At 44.7% G+C, this 18,863-nt stretch overlaps 4 pseudogenes; all 4 read left to right on the plus strand.

Annotated features, from left to right (window-relative positions):
• Positions 1 to 2,875: 2,875 nt before the first annotated feature.
• Positions 2,876 to 2,994, plus strand: LOC141150990 (U2 spliceosomal RNA; annotated as a pseudogene).
• Positions 2,995 to 4,214: 1,220 nt separating this feature from the next.
• Positions 4,215 to 4,326, plus strand: LOC141150983 (U2 spliceosomal RNA; annotated as a pseudogene).
• Positions 4,327 to 14,368: 10,042 nt separating this feature from the next.
• LOC141150928 (U2 spliceosomal RNA) lies at positions 14,369 to 14,469 on the plus strand (annotated as a pseudogene).
• Positions 14,470 to 18,146: 3,677 nt separating this feature from the next.
• LOC141150875 (U2 spliceosomal RNA) lies at positions 18,147 to 18,265 on the plus strand (annotated as a pseudogene).
• The last annotated feature ends 598 nt before the right edge of the window (positions 18,266 to 18,863 follow it).

The following is an 18,863-nucleotide window of genomic DNA, read 5'->3' on the forward strand; positions in this document are numbered from 1 at the left end:
TGATAACCCAGGCCGTAGAATAATCACCTCACTGGATGCCCAGAAGGCATTTGATAGTGTACAATGGAACTACTTATTGACAGTTATGCAAAAATTTGTCTTTGGACCAAAATTTATTGAATGGGTGCAATTATTGTATTCATAACCTACTGCCAAGATAAGAATTAATGGAGCAATATCCCCTTCGTTCCATTTGGGTAGAGGAACCAGACAGGGGTGCCCACTGTCGCCGCTTCTCTTTGCCATGGCAATTGAGCCTTTGGCTGCAATTATTAGGGAAACAAATGAGATCCAAGGGTTCAAATACGGAATATTAGAGGAAAAAATTGCTCTATATGCAGATGATCTATTATTATTTCTGAGTGACTCAGATAAATCATTGAGCCATGCCATGCAGATAATTGAGAGATTTGGGATGATATCGGGGCTGAAGATTAACTGGTCCAAATCAGTCTTATTTAAGGTGGATCAAGATGCTGAGCTGACAAATAAAGGGAAAGATGTTGATAGCTTGCAGAGTAAAAAAGAGTTTAAGTACTTAGGAATACAAATATCTTTACCAGTTACAGATTATCTTAATATTAATTTATCGCCACTACTTCAAAAATTGAAAACTAAAATAGATATATGGAATAAACTACATTTAACGGTGGTAGGGAGAATAAATAATTTTAAAATGATTTTGATGCCCAAGTTACTATACATCCTACATAACGCTCCTATTTGGATATCTAAAAAGAGATTTAAGTCCTTAAATGTAATAATCAGAGCTCTGGTATGGGGGAAGAAGCAGGCAAGAATAAAGCTAGAAACTCTCCAACGACCTAAAGAGGAGGGTGGTTTGGCACTACCAAACCCGGAGATCTATTATTTGGCAGCGCAGAGTCAACATGTTAGAGGATGGTCATGTTTAGGATCTGGTGGATCTACAAAAAGAATTTTGGAACATTCCATTGGAGGAAGGCAAATACTTAAGGGATTGGAGGGAGGAGACATAAATAGGTTGGGGGAAAAAATGCCTACAATGGACCTCATACATAAAATCTGGAACATGGTAAAGAGAGTGAGGGGAGTAAAGGGATTGACTAAATTTACCCCTATATGGAATAATAATAATCTTCCAGAGATGCAAAAGATTGGTATCATAAGAGAATGTTTAGATAAAGGAATTAATTATATGTATCAAATAATGGAAGGGGAAAATGCTAAATCCTTCTCACAGCTACAGAAAGAATTCTTGTTGCCAAATTCAGAATGGTATCACTATAGACAGATTAATCATGCAATCCAAACCCAAAAAAATCAGGAAACTTATGGTAGTGGAAACTGATCTAGTTATGGAATGTATTTGTCAAGAGGGGACCACCAGGGGAGTAATCTCGGGCACGTATAAGGACTTGATGCATACTTTCCTGCTGGAGTATCCAATAAAATCTAAAAATAAATGGGAAAAGGAAGTAGGAATCATAGGGGATGATATTTGGGAAAACATATTGGAATATATACCTATGCTTTCGATGAGCGAACCTGCTAGACTGTCACATATTTATGTAATCCACAGAGTCTATAGATCTCCATTAATTATGCATAAAATGGGGTTGAAAGATAACTCGGAATGCCCAAGATGTGGAAGAGAGGAAGCGGGCATATATCACATGATGTGGGAATGCCCTAGACAATTAAGATTCTGGTCTGTGGTCCTTGCCGAGATTGAAGGCGCGTATAGATGCGAGGTCCCAGGAGACCCTGTTACATGTCTGTTGGGCTATGTAGAAGAACTACTAGCTGATAAAAATATAAAAATAGCCATTGCTAGATTACTCTATTGTGCTAGGAAAGTTATAGCAAGAAAATGGATAGGAGCTGATCCCCCTTCTGAAGAATAATTCCTTAGACAAATGGAATTTATTATACAAATGGAAAAAGGAATATACAAAAAAAGAGGGAAGCTGAGCACATTTGAAAAGATATGGGAGCATGGATACAATACAAGGGAATTTGAGAGCACTGATTCCAAACTTATAGAATACAGTACAAATTAACACTTAAATAATACACCACTGGTTTTCTACCATAACTGATTAATAGAAATTTCTTTATTGTTTGAAGCTTTTTCTATTTTCCTCTCTACTGGTTATGGGAAGGGGTGCTGTCGGAAAGGGGTGGGGGGAGGAGGGGATTGTTGGAATGTTCTTGTTCCTTGTTTACCTTTTAAAAAATTAATGCCTTGGAAATTATTGTATGTCTAAATATGATCAATAAAAATTTATTTGATTCAAGAAAATTATTGAACACATGAGCAGCGGTCCACCCGATCCTAAGTCTGGAGCTTCCCTACAGACTGAAGCTGGCTGCTGCAGCACAGCTAGATAAAAGCCAGGAGCCCATTATGACACGTGCAATGCCTGTTCCATTCTTCCATTATTCTATTGTCCCATTTTTCCATTGTCCCATAACAATGGGACAATAGAATAATGGAATAATGCAAGAATGGAACAGACGTTGCACGTGTCATAATGGGCTGCTGGCCTTTATCTGGCCGTGCTGCAGCAGCCAGCTTCAGTCTGTAGGGAGCCTACAGACTGGGAAGCAGGAGGACTGCTGCTTGTTTGTTCATTAATTAGTTATCCTCTCCACCACACCCCAATCTTGAGGCGCATGAGACATTAAGGGGGAGGGAGAATGTGTGAAAATAGGTGGACTTATGCAGATTAAAAATGTGTGGGGTGTATCTGCAACAAGCAGTATAGCTGTGTGTTTTAAGGTGTCTATTGATGAACAACATGTCTTCCTAAGGGGAGTCTTTGTCCCTTTCCCTACAATGGGTGCCTTCTTGGGGTCAGGGTGCAGCCGTAGGCCAAAACCAATTCAGGTAATCGCTTCTCGGCCTTTTGACTAAGGTCAAGTGTAGCATCTTTTCTTATCAGTTTAACATCTTATACGTCCCCTATACGTCCACAAATTTTCACACATTCTCCTCTCTCCTCACCCCTAATGTCCCAAGCGCCTCAAGATCGGGAAGTGGGGGTTAGAGAGGATAGCTAATTATTGACCAGACGAGCAGTGGCCCCCTGCTTCGCAGTCTGCAGGCTCCCTACAGACTTGCATTATTCCATTGTCCCATTTTTCCATTGTACTCTAACAATGGGACAATGGAATAATGCAAGAATGCAAGAATGAAACAGACATTGCACATGTCATAATGGGCTCCTTGCTTTTATCTGGCGGTGCTGCAACAGCCATCTTCAGTCTGTAGGGGGCCTAAAGACTGGGAAGCAGGGAGACCGCTGCTCATTTGTTCATTAATTAATTATCCTCTCTACCTCCCTTCCCGGTCTTGAGGCGCGTGAGACATTAAGGGGGGGAGAATGTGTTAAAATTGGTGGACTTATGCAGATTAAAAAGGTGTGGGGTGCATCTGCAGCAAGCAGTATAGTTGTGTGTTTTAAGGTGTCTATTGATTAACAACATGTCTTCCTAAGGAGAGTCTTTGTCCCTATCCCCATCTGATATGTCCCCTATACGTCCACAAATTTTCACACATTCTCTCCTCCCCCCCAATGTCCCAAGTGCCGCAAGATTGGTAAGGGGGGGTTACATAGGATAGCTAATGACTGAACAGACGAGCAGCGGTCTCCCTGCTTCCCAGTCTGCAGGCTCCATACAGACTGAAGCTGGCTGCTGCAGCACAGCTAGATAAAAGCCAGGAGCCCATTATGACACGTGCAAAGCCTGTTCCATTCTTCCATTCGTGCATTCTTGCATTATTACATTGTCCTATTGTTCCATTGCCCCCTAACAATGGGACAATGGAATAATGCAAGAATGGTACAGACATTGCACGTGTCATAATGGGCTTCTGGCTTCAATCTGTCGGCTGTGCAGCAGCCAGCTTCTGTCTGTAGGGAGAATACAGACTGGGAAGCAGGGGGACCGCTGCTCTTTTGTTCATTAATGAGTTATCCTCTCTACCCCCCCAACCACCTAGTCATGAGGCACGTGGGACATTAAGGGGGGGGGGATGTGTTAAAATAGGTGGACTTATGCAGATTAAAAATGTGTGGGGTGCATCTGCAACAAGCAGTATAGTTGTTTGCTTTAAGGTGTCTATTGATGAACAACATGTCTTCCTAAGGGGAGTCTTTGTCCCTATCCCTACAATGGGTGCCTTCTTGGGGTCAGGGTGCAGCCATAGGCCAAAACCAATTCAGGTAATCGCTTCTCGGTCTTTTGGCTAAGATTGAGCCTAGCATCTTTTTTTATCAGTTTAACATCTGATACGTCCCCTATACGTAGACAAATTTTCACACATTCTCTTCTCTCCTTCCCCCTAATGTCCCAAGCGCCTCAAGATTGGGAAGTGGGGGGTTAGAGAGGGTAGCTAATTATTGAACAGACGAGCAGCGGTCCCCCTGCTTCTCAGTCTGCAGGCTCTCTTCAGACTGAAGCTGGCTGCTGGAACACAGCTAGATAAAAGCCAGGAGCCCATTATGACACGAGTAATGGCTATTCCATTCTTCCATTTTTGCATTCTTGCATTATTCCATTGTTCCATTGCCCCCTAACAATGGGACAATGAAATAATGCAAGAATTCAAGAATGGAACAAACATTGCATGTGTCATAATGGACTCCTGGCTTTTATCTGGCGGTGCTGCAGCAGCCAACTTCAGTCTGTAGGGAGCCTATAGACTGGGAAGCAGGGGGACCGCTGCTCATTTGTTCATTAATTAATTATCCTCTCTTCTCCATTCCTCGGTCTTGAGGCCTTTGGGACATTAAGGGGGGGGGGGGGGGGATGTGTGAAAATAGGTGGACTTATGCCGATTAAAAATGTGTGGGGTGCATCTGCAACAAGCGGTATAGTTGTGTGTTTTAAGATGTCTTTTGATGAACAACATGTCTTCCTAAGGGGAGTCTTTGTCCCTATCTCTACAATGGGTGCCTTCTTGGGGCCAGGGTGCAGTCATAGGCCAAAACCAATTTAGGTAATCGCTTCTCGGCCTTTTGTCTAAGGTCTGGTTGGGGGAATTAGTTTGGGTCTTTGTTAGTAGGCTTCCCGGGCGTCCTCCTTGTGGGGACCCTGGGTAAACGAGTCGGCGATTTCCAAGGTGCGAAGATTCGATAAAGATGTTGGGTCAAGGAGCCAAGGATACAATCCAATTTCAGGTTTTGCCTGCTTTCAAGACTGAAGTAAGGACGAAGAATATCGTGGAGGAGGTTATCTTTGGGATTTTGATTCTTAAAGTTGAAGATGTGGATTGCCTACAGGATTTTCCAAGTCAAGGTATATATGATCTCACCTTGTTTAATGAAGTGACCTGTATGAATGCGGTTCAGAAGATTGAAGATACTGATAACCCTATTTTGGATAAGATAAAAGTCGAGACTTTGTTTAAACAAGTTAAAAAGAAATTGATTGTTCACATGTATAATCCCAGAGTGAATGACGCTTTAATTTCTGCTTATCTGAGTCGCTTTTGTGAACATATTGAAGGGGGAGAGAACATGAAAAACTTTTGGGGAATACCCAATGGGAAGAGACGTTATTTTGTGATTTTCAAGAAGAAAGAAGGTAGTGGATTCAAATGCCCCCCAGCGTCCTTTTCCATCGGTGGAGAAAGGGGTTTTTGCTTTTTTGAAGTACAGATGGAGTTTTGTCGTCTCTGTGGTCAATATGGGCACACATGGCTTAAATGTGACAGGGTTGTTGTTTGCAGGAACTGTGGAATCCCTGGTCATAAGCCAGGCTCATGTCCACATGTTAGGGTTTGTGACTTGTGTGGTCCGGCAGGACATTTTGCTAGGAATTGTCCTGTTAAGGATGGGAAGAGTCTTTTTTCTTATACCCATGTGATATAAAATGGTGGTGGGAGGGGTAAGGAGTTGAATGTGGAGGAGTCTGAGGTGAAACTGCGGCAGAGGAAAACAGGTGTTGGTAGAACATCAGCTGAGTCAGGTGAAGTGGGAGTTACCCAGCAACTGGTACAAACTGGGGTAGTGAATGCCGAAGTAGTGGGGCTCCCTTCCGACAGTGGGGAGAGTGAGTCAGACCACAGGGATACTACTCTGGAAGATGAGTTTGAAGACTCCCTGCAGGAGACTGCGGGTGGGGCCCTAAGTGGGGGAATTAGTCATTCGGCAGAAGCGGTTTCTGGGATGGAGGTTTTGTTAGGTGCAATGAGTAATGTGGTGGGTGAACTGGAGGGCAGTGTCTTGAGTCCGATTAGTGCACCAGGGTTTGAGCCTGGTGAGTCGGATGATGATCTGACTTCGAGCAGAGACAGGGTTCCTCTTTAGAGTTGGGTTTGGAGGAGGGGCCTGAGGTGGCTGTCGCCAAGAGACCTAGGTTTGAACACCCTAATCCTTATGGTGTTTTATCTGCAGAGAATATCTTGTTTTCAGGGAGCAGTGAGGACACAGGGTCCCCTGGCTCGCCTGTCCGTGTATATTTAAAAGCTCAGGTTGTGGAAAAATTTCAGGATACAAGTCAGTTTGTTAAGAAAACATGATTCTGATGGATAAGAGATGGAGATTTGTTATCTATTTTTTCATTATGAGTTTGATTGTAGCATCCTTGAATGTTAGAAGTATAGGGGCAGAAAATAGAAGGGCGGCCATTTTTGATTTACTGAGTAGAACAAATGCTGATATAATATGTTTACAAGAGCGTGCTTTAAAGGGATTCCCTAGAGAGGATGAATGGAAACACAGTAAGTCTTTTGGTCCCCAAGTTCAAGCAGTAGGAATGAGGGGGTGGGTTTTTTGCTTAGAAATAGTAATATTGATGTTCAGTATTTCAGGATTTTTGTACCGGGTCGTTTTATTATTGTGGAGTTTGATTTTTTGGGGGAGAGGGGAAGAATTTTTAATATACATGTGTAGCGCCCCGAGGGTTCGGCCGCTACAGGGGTATTGCACCTCTGCCAGAGGTGTGATATTCCACTCCCGGGTAAGGATGGAGTATGGACCAGGGCTCAGTTAGCTGCATACAGCACACACACCCCATTTCCGAGGGACAGCTCAACGGTGCTCCCACTAGACATAAGTGCAGGCACTACCGACTATGTCCCTGCCTGGAGTGGGGAGGGGGGTGGAACACCCAGTGCTGTAGGGGCAGATAGGGGGCGGTTCCTGAGCGTAGGTAGGAGCCCATTGGTTGCTGGTCACCTGGGCTCATGGCTAGAGGGAGGTATAAAAGGTGGGCACCATCTTAGATCAGTGTTCAGTCTGTGAGGAGAGGAGAGCTGACAGGGAGCAGCAGCTCAGGCTGAGTGCTGCTCCAGAGGCAGGCCTAGGGAAGAGGCCAGAGCCTGAGAGGAGAAGGAGAAGTGGGCCTGGAGAAGAGGCCGAGGAGGAGGTGAAGGGGAGCTGAGATTCTGGCTCATCTCAGCTCCAAGAGAAAGGAACAGAAACAGAAAGGAACTGCAAAGAAGGAGAGACAGAGAAACAGAAGGGCTCAGGAACAAGAAGGTGGAAGGGACCCTAAGAACCCACGAGAATCCAGGGTGCAGGGTCAGGCAGATTAAGGGTACCGGATCCCAAGTTGGTGGAGGAGAAACAACCCTCAGCCAAAGACCGGTCGTCGTGATCATATATTGGTGCGACACCTCATCAAACCTGCTAGGAAGGCACCATATAGGACAGCGGAGGACGGGGCCCACGTTTAACCGCACAGGTCCGCGGCAGCTGGACAAAAGTGGGTCACTGGTGAGGCAGGCCAGAGAAGGGATTAAAGGGGGTCCTGTGCCATGCTCCTGAACTGCCTGGGAGTTGACCGAGCCCCACACCTGGTGGACGCAGCACGGCTCGGGCAGTCATTGCCAGCTGAAGTGACTTGGATATTAACCGTGAGTAAAGACGCTGGACTGCAGTACGTTGTCTGTGTGCTTTTTCGCTCCTCCGGCACTACCGGCACTGGGACTCTCACTACCATCACTCCCAGCATCCACTACACTGCCCTGGGGCTGCACTCTTCCCGTGGGGAGTCACATCACCTCAGCTGCACCCATCATCAGCCCCAGCGGACTGCCTTGCAGCGGCGGTTCCTAATAACCGCAATCCACGGGTGGCGTAGTCGGACATTATCTAAAGCACGTAGCAGACTACCATTGGCCTGACCACCCTGAGCCGCGGGACCGGGCCGCCACCACTACTACCCCCAACGTCTCCCTATCGCCCGGTTCCGCGTGCCCCACGGCCCAGGGGGCGAGTCACATGCTCCAGCTGAGAAACAGGCACGGGTATCCTTTTTTGAAACTTTGAAATTTTTTATGCCAGGTCGGGTTTTTACAGTGATTGCGGGCGATTTTAATTATATAAGATCGGTGTTGGATAGGGAGAGTTCCTCGGAGGTCCGACTGGATATTTCCTCTAAGTTATTACATGATCCAATACAGGATGCAGGTACTTTGGTTAAGGTTGATGAAAAATATACATATATAGCAGAGAGCGGGGTGTGTAAATCTAGAATAGATTTTATTTTGGCGTCTGAAGGGTTAAAGATTATTAAGTGTAGTCATATGGCAAATACCTTTTCTGATCACAAGATGGTGAGGGCGGAGTTTAGTGTAATGGATTCGGTTTCTTTTGGCAGAGGTCTGTGGAAGCTTAACACTGACAAATTACAAGAAGAAGAGGTGGGTGAGGGTTTTAAGAGTCTTTTTAATCATTGTCTTGTCAAGCAGAAAGATTTTAGTAATATTTTGTCATGGTAGGATTGGGCTAAAGGGAAATTTGCTACTTATTTCAAGAGAACAAACAGTGGCCCACCTTATAAAGGTGGACGGACCACGGTATCTGGTCAAGAATGCCAGACCCTGGGCCGATTGTTGCCTACTCATGTGATAAATATTTAGAAAAAGGAGAAGAAATGAATATTGCAGCATAAAAAGCATGATTTTATTCAATAAAGATTACATAATGACATACACAAAAATCACATCACAGGGGGTATAAAGTGCACGGTGCCAGATATCAAGGGGTCACATGAATAATGGGGCAAACGGACTACATGGGTGTAAGTAGTTGTACACAAATGCTGACGGTGAACATGGGATCATGTATCAAAAAATAAATAACGGGAACCACTACTCAGTAATATACTGCTCAGTACCAATGGCAAATGATTAAATCAGAGTATATAAGTGGTCCTAATTAATGCCCAGCCCACCCCTCTATATCAAAGAAGTGTCAAATGAGTAACTCACCCTAAACGGATATGCGCAAGACCCTCAAGTCACTGGGACCCCCCAAAAGAGGTGATGATGAAAGCAGCGCGCCCCGACGCGCATTTCGCCGATCTTTATCAAGAGGCGCATGTCTTAGAGCGCCTAAAGGACCTCTATATATATGCCCCTGACCCATCATGTGACCACAAGGATCAGGGAAGCCCATTGGAGTCTGGTGGCGCGTGCTCCCTCCCGGAGCCCCGCCCCCCCGCCGCACGCATCCAGGCCGTCATGCCCCAGGCGCGAGCCCAGGAGCGCGCTGGTTGACACGCCCCCAGGGGCGCGCCGGGGACATTGAGACGGCTGGGCATGGGCACGGGAGAGCAGGGGACCGCGGTGCAAGCGCACAACTCCAAAGTGGATATCTAAGGTAACGACAGCCGCATTCGCAGCGTTATAGGAGAGAGGAGAATCGAATACAAGAGGGGAGGCACACCAGTCCTGTTATGATAAGAAATTATTCAAGCGGCACAAGTTACCTCTTCATCTATGCGTCTATGTAGATGTACAACAGTAGGGACACAGGCATGTCATCCCCATAACCAGTGGGTGAAAACCACAAAAAAAAACAACCACAAGAACCCCCATATAGACCCCCATAAAAAGGGGCACAGAAGAAATACCCATGTAGAGCAAACAAGTGTGGTGGGACTATACAATATATGCAACAGTTTCACATAGATATCAAATCTATTACAAAAAAGGGGGAGAGGGGGGAGAAGGAGAGGGGGAAAGGGGAAAAGAAATTGGAGCATCTCCTTATCCTTCTCTAGTTTGGATGCGTCGTGTCCCAGGTTCCATATATGGGCCAAGGTAAGGCACTCAGAGCTTGTAGGTATGGTGACACTATATGTACGGATTGAGAGAAGAACATATGAAAATATTAAAAACAAAGAAAATAAAAACAACAAACTAAAACATCATCATAACCAGATATAAATCCAGAGAGGGAGCAGCGGGAAAGCATCAGAAGCGAAGAACTATAATTATAGGAATGAGGAAAACCCCAAACTTTCATTTAGGCCACGCGGAGCCAAAGTATCCAAAATGGTAATCCATCTGGCCTCTTTTTGCGCCAGACATTGTTTGGCATTGCCACCCCGGGAGCCCAATTGTATCACGTCTATACCGCGCACTCGCAAGGTGCGTGGGTCACAGTTATGGACTGCTTTGAAATGGCGTGGTAATGTTTTGAGCTCCCGGGGGTCCGTCACTGATTTGGCTGCTCATGTTCCTGCACTCTAATTCTCATTTCTCTGGTGGTTAATCCAAAGTATATCTTCTGACAGCCACATGTGGCGTAATACACCTCATGGGTTGTACTACATGAGATAAATTTAGAGATTTTAAAAGAGCGGGAACCATCAGATGATGTAAAGGACGTCCACATTCAATCATGAGTGGGGGACTATGAGGCGGGTCCTCTCCCGACACTGGAATATTCTTAGCACGGAGCCCTCCCTAAGGGATGCTGTGGGTGATTACCCACTGATGATGGCCAGACGTGCTAAGAATCTGGGGGATCTCCTTGTCTCCAGCCACTATGTCCCTCCCCCATCCAATCCCTTTGGGTCACGCGGTCCCACGGTGGGCTCCTTCCCCTGTGGTCACTGTGCGGGTATTTCTTCTGTGCCCCTTTTTATGGCGGTTCTTGTGGTTGGGGTTTTTTGTGGTTTTCACCCACTGATTATGGGGATGACATGCCTGTGTCCCTACTGTTGTACATCTACATAGACGCATAGATGAAGAGGCAACTTGTGCCGCTTGAATAATTTCTTATCATAACAGGACTGGTGTGCCTCCCCTCTTGTATTCGATTCTCCTCTCTCCTATAACGTTGTGAATGCGGCTGTCGTTACCTTAGATATCCACTTTGGAGTTGTGCGCTTGCGCCGCGGTCCCCTGCTCTTCCGTGCCCAAGCCCGGCCATCTCAATGTCCCTGGCATGCCCTAGGGGGCGTGTCAACCGGTGCGCTCCCGGGCACGCGCCTGGGGCATGACGGCCTGGATGCGTGCGGCGGGGGGGCAGGGCTCCGGGAGCACGCGCCACCAGACTCCAATGGGCTTCCCTGATCCTTATGGTCACATGATGGGTCAGGGGCATATATATAGAGGTCCTTTAGGCGCTCTAAGACATGCGCCTCTTGATAAAGATCGGCAAAACGCGCGTCGGGGCGCACTGCTTTCATCATCACCTCTTTTGGGGGGTCCCAGTGACTTGAGGGTCTTGCGCATATCCGTTTAGGGTGAGTTACTCATGTGACGCTTCTTTGATATAGAGGGGTGGGCTGGACATTAATTGGGACCACTTATATACTCTGATTTAATCATTTGCCATTGGTACTGAGCAATATATTACTGAGTAGTGGTTCCCGTTATTTATTTTTGATACATGATCCCATGCTCACCGTCAGCATTTGTGTACAACTACTTACACCCATGTAGTCCGTTTGCCCCATTATTCATGTGACCCCCTGATATCTGGCACCGTGCACTTTATACCCCCTGTGATGTGATTTTTGTATATGTCATTATGTAATTTTTATTGAATAAAATCATGCTTTTTATGCCGCAATACTCATTTCTTCTCCTTTTTCTAATTATTTCAAGAGATTGGGACACGAAAGAGCTAGAAAGAAGAGAGAAGAGGAGACGGCTTTGGTGAGGAGGCTTGACACTTTAAATAAATTCAGAGGTTTGGGTATTGGGGTAGAAGAGGAGTTGAAAAAGGTTGAGGAAGGGATAAAGAAAGGGATGATGGAAAGGGGGAAGAAAATTGTGTTTCAGTCCAAGGTGAGGCACTTAGAAGAAAATGAGCAGTGTTCAAGATATTTTTTCAAGAAGAGTTTTAATAGTAAAGCGGTTTTTACTTCAATTTTGTCATCTGAAGGAGAGTTGCATGGGGAAGATATGGTAAAGGGAATAACTCGATTTTATGAGGCTTTGTTTAGTAAAGATAATGCTGCTACTGATGAAGAAATCAAGAAATATTGTAAAGTGCTTGAAAATAATGTCCCGGTTTCTGAATATGAATTTCTGGACTCAGAGGTGAAAGAAGAGGAAGTTAGGCAAGTGATGGAAAGTATGGCCAAAGGGAAAACCCCAGGGAAGGATGGGTTCCCTGTGGAATTGAATTTTATTCTGCATATTGGTCAATAGTAGGTGAGCAATTTTGTAAGGTCATGCAGTATGTTTTTGTTTTTGGTTTGTCTGCTTCAATGAAAGAGGGGGTGGTTAATTTAATTCATAAAAAAGGGGATAAGCGGGAAGTTAAAAATTGGCGTCCTATTACTTTGTTAAACTGTGACTAAAAGATTTTTAGTAAGATTGTTGCAAATAGATTAAGTCAAGTTGTACATTATATGGTTGGGTAACATCAGAGTTGCGCAGTACCAGACAGAAGAATATCTGACAATTTAATTTTATTGAGAGATATGATCTTTTATGCTAATAATAATAATTTTAGTCTTTTGTTAGAATCTATTGATCTCGAAAAAGCATTTGATAAAGTGTCTCATAGGTTTCTTTTTTCTGTTTTAGCTAAACTTGGTTTGCCGGTAAAACTTCTAAAAGTAATAGAGAGTTTATACGCGGAAGTGAGTAATCAAGTGATAGTTAATGGTAATGTGGGGCAGTCCTTTAAGAGTAGGTCGGGGGTTAGACAGGGATGCCCAATGTCTCCAGTTTTGTTTGTGTGTATAATAGAACCCTTGTTGTTAAGTATTTAGAAAAATAAATGTATTGACGGTTGTTTTATTCCGGGCAGTGGGGGAGGTAAAGTAAAATCGCTGGGGTATATGGATGATGTAGTTTTAGTGTGTAGTTCCCAGGATGGTTTGAATAGGACCAATTTGCATTTGAAAATTTTTTGTGCCATAGCCGGAATGAGGGTAAATTGGGGGAAGTGTCAGTTATGTAACTTTGGAAGGGAAAGAATGGTTAGAGTAGAGGGTGTGGTTCAGAAAAATGAATTTAATGTATTGGGGGTAACTTTTGAAAGAGATTTAAAAGGGAAGCAAAGTTTTAAAGTGGTTGAAGAGAAGATTGAGAAGAAACTGACTTTTTGGAAAATGCTTGGCCTTTCCTTGAAAGGTAAAGTTCTGGTTATTAAGGCCGTTATTTTGCCACTACTATTGTACACAAGTGTTATTTTTCCGCCTGGGAAGCTATGGTTGAAAAGAATGACAAGGAGACTTTGAATGTTTTTTTGGTCTTCCAAAATGGAGAAGATTAGAAGATCAATAGTCATGAGTAGACAAGAGAGATGGGGGGTTTGATTTTCCAAATTTGGATTTTTTCTTGAATTTGCATTCTCTTTTGTTGGTGTTTAAAACTCTTTCTAAGGAGAGGAGAACAACGGAGATGACGGAGTTTTTAGCGGGTTGCAATTCATACATGAAGAAAGCGAGGTGGCACACCGATGTAATAAAATCTTCTTTTATTCCATTTCCATTAAAAATGCAGTGAAGCAGCACCTTTTGCGGACGACGGCCTTTTCGCGTGTCTATCACGCTTCCACGGGTCCTGGTCCCCTATGCGTCCACAATTTTCACACATTCTCCTCTCTCCACCCCCCTAATGTCCCAAGCGCCTCAAGATCGGAATAGCAAATTACTGAACAGACGAGCAGCGGTCCCCCTGCTTCCCAGTCTGCAGGATCCCTACAGACTGAAGCAGGCTGCTGCAACACAGCTGGAAAAAATCCAGGAGTCCATTATAACACATGCAATGCCTGTTCCATTCTGGCATATCTGGCAGATATGCAAGAATGGAACAGGCATTGCACGTGTCATAATGGGCTCCTGGCTTTTATCTGGTAGTGCTGCAGCAGCTAGCGTCAGTCTGTAGGGAGCCTGCAAAATGGGAAGCAGGGGGACCGCTGCTCGTTTGTTGATTAATTAGTTATCTCTCTACCCCCCCAGGTCTTGAGGCACGTGGGACATTAAAGGGGTGGAGAATGTGTGAAAGTAGGTGGACTTATGCAGATTAAAAATGTGTGGGGTGCATCTGCAATAAGCATTATAGTTGTGTGTTTTAAGGTGTCTATTGATGAACAACATGTCTTCCTAAGTCCCTATCCCTACAATGGGTGCCTTCTTGGGGCCAGGGTGCAGCCACAGGCCAAAACCAATTCAGGTAATCGCTTCTCGGCCTTTTGGCTAAGATCGAGTGTAGCATCTTTTCTTATCAGTCTAACATCTGATACATCCCCTATACGTCCACAAATTTTCACACATTCTCCTTTCTCCTCCCCCCTAATGTCCCAAGCACCTCAAAATCGGGAAGGGGAGGGTTAGAAAAGATAGCTAATTATTGAACAGACGAGCAGCAGTCCCCCTGCTTCCCAGTCTGCAGGCTCCCTACAGACTGAAGCTGGCTGCTGCAGCACAGCTAGATAAAAGCCAGGAGTCCATTATGACACATGCAATGCCTGTTCCATTCTTCAATTCTTGCATTCTTGCATTATTCCATTGTCTCAATTTTCCATTGTCCCCTAACAATGGGACAATGGAATAATGCAAGAATGCAAGAATGAAACAGACATTACAAGTGTCATAATGGGCTCCTTGCTTTTATCTGGTGGTGCTGCAGTAGCCAGCTTCAGTCTGTAGGGAGCCTACTGTTAGAACCCTCCTGTTTGTTTTTTCCATCTTGTGTTTTGCGGTCATGTGACCATCTGCCTTTATATTCCAGCTCCGCCCTTTTGGCTGTGCTGGACTTCAGTGTTGTTTGACTGTTTTGCTAGCCAGGTGCTTCTGTGCTTATCTCTGTCAGTTCGCTTGGTCTTCTGGGACCTCTAGTACCTTTTTGTCAGTTTATCTTTTTGTGTTCTGCAACAACGTTCTCTGTTCAGGAGGTGTCCCATTTTTTGTTCCAGTCCTCAGTTCTTTTAGGGACCCCTTCCCTTTATGCATTAGGTCTTCATTCAGACTAGCCGAGGACTTAGGCGGGTCTATTTGCAAGGAACAGGCAGCCCGCAACATCTTCTTTCCTTAGTACTTGTTGCAGATCATAACAGTAAGTCCAGCCCAAAAAAACTAAAAGAAAAGAAATTCGGGGATCAGTATGACTTCCGTCCAGGATTTGGCTCGACGCTTACAGGGATTGTCTCTGGAGGTGGCTGAGCTCCGGCAACACGTAAGTAGCTGTTCTGGAGTGCATCTTGTGGAACCCAAGGTAGGACTGCCTAATGTTTTTTATGGTGGGCCTTTTCTCTCCAACCTAATGACCCATGCTTAACCCCTTAAGCCACGGAGCATTTTTCGTTTTTGCATTTTCGTTTTTGCTCCCCTTGTTCCCAGATCCATAGCGTTTTTATTTTTTGGTTAATATGGCCATGTGAGGGCTTATTTTTGGCGGGACGAGTTGTACATTTCAACGCCATTACTAGTTTTACCATATCCTGTACAGGAAAACGGGAAAAAAATTCCAAGTGCGGTAAAATTGCAAAAAAAGTGCAATACCACAGTTGTTTTTTATTTATTTATTTTACCACGTTCACTGAATGCTAAAACTGACCTGCCCTTCTTATTCTACAGGTCATTACGAGTTCATAGACACCAAACATGTATAGGTTCTTTTATATTTAAGTGGTGAAAAAAAATTCCAAAATTTGGTAAAAAAAAAAAAAAAAAAATAGTGCCATTTTCTAAGACCCGTAGTGTCTCCATTTTTCGGGATCTGGGGCTGGGTGAGGGCTTATTTTTTGCGCGCCGGGCTGACGTTTTTATTGATAACATTTGGGGTAGATCCGATGTTTTGATTGCCCGTTATTGCATTTTATTGCAATTTTGTGGCGACCAAAAAACGTAATTCTGGCGTTTAGAATTTTTTTCTCGTTACGCCGTTTACCGATCGGATTAATTCTTTTTTTAGATTGATAGATCGGGCGATTCTGAACGCGGCGATACCAAATATGTGTATGTGGGGTTTTTTTTTATATATTTTATTTTAAATGGGGCGAAAGGGGGGTGATTTAAACTTTTATATTTTTTTATTTTTTTTTATATTTTTAAAAACTTTTTTTTTTTACTTTTTGCATGCTTCTATAGTCTCCATAGGAGACTAGAAGCAGCAACTATCCGATCGCCTCTGCTACATACAGGGGACGAGCAGGTCCCCTGCATGCAGCAGAAATGGTCCTGTGCTATGAGCGCCGACCACTAGGTGGCGCTCATAGCGACAAGATCATGACAACCACAGGCGTCTGCTGCAGACCCTGGGTTGTCATGCACGCCCATCGGCGACCCGCGATCACGTGACGGGGTCGCCGGTGGGCGGGGCTTATGACGCGCTACCCGGAAGCGCGCGTTAAATGCTGCTGTCGGAGATTGACAGCAGCATTTAACATGTTAACAGCCGCGGGTGGATCGCGATTCCACCCGCGGCTGTTGCGGGCACATGTCAGCTGTAAGAATCAGCTGACATGTGCTCCGTTCAGTGAGGGCTCAGCGCAGCAGCCCTCACTGAACGGGGGGATCGCAAATATGCGTACTAATACGTCCCCGGTAAGTAAGGGGTTAAGGTCGGTAGAAGAATTTTTTTCTGCTATGGGTCTATTATATGACGATCCTGATCGAATCTCATCTGCTGAGGCAGAACTCTAGCGTTTGAATCAGGGGTCAGGTGATGTTGAAAATTATTTCACACACTTTAGAAGGTGGGCTTCAGAAGTCAAATGGAATGATCCTGCTCTGAAATGTCTATTTCTTGCTGGTCTGAGTGAAAGGGTTAAGGATTTGCTAATTGCATTCCCCGCACCTGAGACTCTGCAGCATGCCATGCAATTAGCTGTTCGTGTGGATAGGAGGCTGAGATCTAGGCAGAATGAGGTAAAGACTCCTGTAATGCCAGGTCCTAGTCCCCAGAAAATCTGCTCAGACGGCGAAGAACCGATGGAGGTTGGGGCGATGTCGCTCCGCTCTCAGGAAAGAGACCGGACGTTCGCCGAGGGATTGTGTCTTTATTGTGGTAAAGCTGACCATTTGATTAAGTATTGTGAGCTTCGTTTAAGTAAAGAAAAAAAAGGTCAGGTACGCCTGTATAGCTTGTTTACGTTCTGCAGGAGTATTTCTTTCAGGGAGTACTACTTTGCAGGAAAATTTGATTGAATTTCAGGTATTTGTGGATTGTGGTTCACACTTAATGTGATTGATAAAGGGTTTTTGGAAAAACTTAAATTGAAATCCAAACCTTTGTCATCACCTATTTCTGGGTTTGCTATTGATAACACTCCCTTGAAATGTATTACTCACAAGGTTGCTGCATTTCCCCTCACTATCAATGGACTTCACCAAGAAATTTTGGACTTGGTTGTATTAAATAATTTACCCTCTCCGGTCGTTCTAGGATTGCCTTGATTAAAACTGCACAATCCTTTGCTGGACTGGTCTACTAATATGATTAAGTCTTGGAGTCCGAAGTGCTATGATAAATGTTGTAATGGTCGCATTGCGGCTGTGGAAAAAGGGGACTTACCTGTACCTGTTCAAGATTTTTGGAGTTTTTTTTCGAAGGAGGAGCCGCAAGTTTTACCCCCTCATAGGGATTATGATTGCGCCATTGAGTTTGTTCCGGGATCTACTCTTCCCAAGAGTCGCTTGTTTAATCTGACTATCCCTGAAAGAAAGGCCTTGGAGGAGTACATACAGACTAGTCTGGCTGCTGGTCACATTAGACCTTCTAAGTCGCCTGTGGCAGTTGGATTTTTCTTTGTTAAAAAAAAAGGACGGTGGTTTACGTCCATGTCTGGATTTTCGTGAAATTAATAAGATTACTGTATGCAATTCCTACCCATTGCCGTTAATTCCTGACTTGTTTAACCAGTTAGTGGGGGCCAAGTGGTTCTCTTGAGATCCCTACAATGGGTGCCTTCTTGGGGCCAGGGTGCAGCCATAGGCCAAAACCAATTCAGGTAATCGCTTCTCGGCCTTTTGGCTAAGATCGAGTGTAGCATCTATTCTTATCAGTTTAACATCTGATACGTCCCCTGTACGTCCACAAATTTTCACACATTCTCCTCTCTCCTCACCCCTAATGTCCCAAGCGCCTCAAGATCGGGAAGGGGGGGTTAGAGAGGATAGCTAATTATTGAACAGACGAGCAGCGGTGACCCTGCTTACCAGTCTGTAGGCTCCCTACAGACTGAAGTTGGCTCCTGCAGCATAGCTAGATAAAAGCCAGGAGCCCATTATGACATGTGCAATGCCTGTTCCATTCTTCCATTCTTGCATTCTTTCATTATTCCATTGTCCCATTGTTCCATTGCCCCCTAACAATGGGACAATGGAATAATGCAAGAATGCAAGAATGGAACAGACATTGCACGTGTCATAATGGGCTCCTAGCTTCAGTCTGTAGGGAGCCTAGAGACTAGGAAGCAGGGGGACCACTGCTCGTTTGTTCATTAACTAGTCATCCTCTCTACCCCCGACCCCCCCGGTCTTGAGGCACATTAGGGGGGGTGGGAGATTTCTGAAAATAGGTGAACTTATGCAGATTAAAAATGTGTGTGGAACATCTGCAACAAGCAGTATAGTTGTGTGTTTTAAGGTGTCTATTGATGAACAACATGTCTTCCTAAGGTCCCTATCCCTACAATGGGTGCCTTCTTGGGGCCAGGGTGCAGCCATAG

Source organism: Phyllobates terribilis, unplaced genomic scaffold (assembly GCF_046119375.1).
Source record: "Phyllobates terribilis strain yellow unplaced genomic scaffold, ASM4611937v1 Scaffold_5__5_contigs__length_657084704, whole genome shotgun sequence".
NCBI classification, from domain to species: domain Eukaryota; kingdom Metazoa; phylum Chordata; class Amphibia; order Anura; family Dendrobatidae; genus Phyllobates; species Phyllobates terribilis.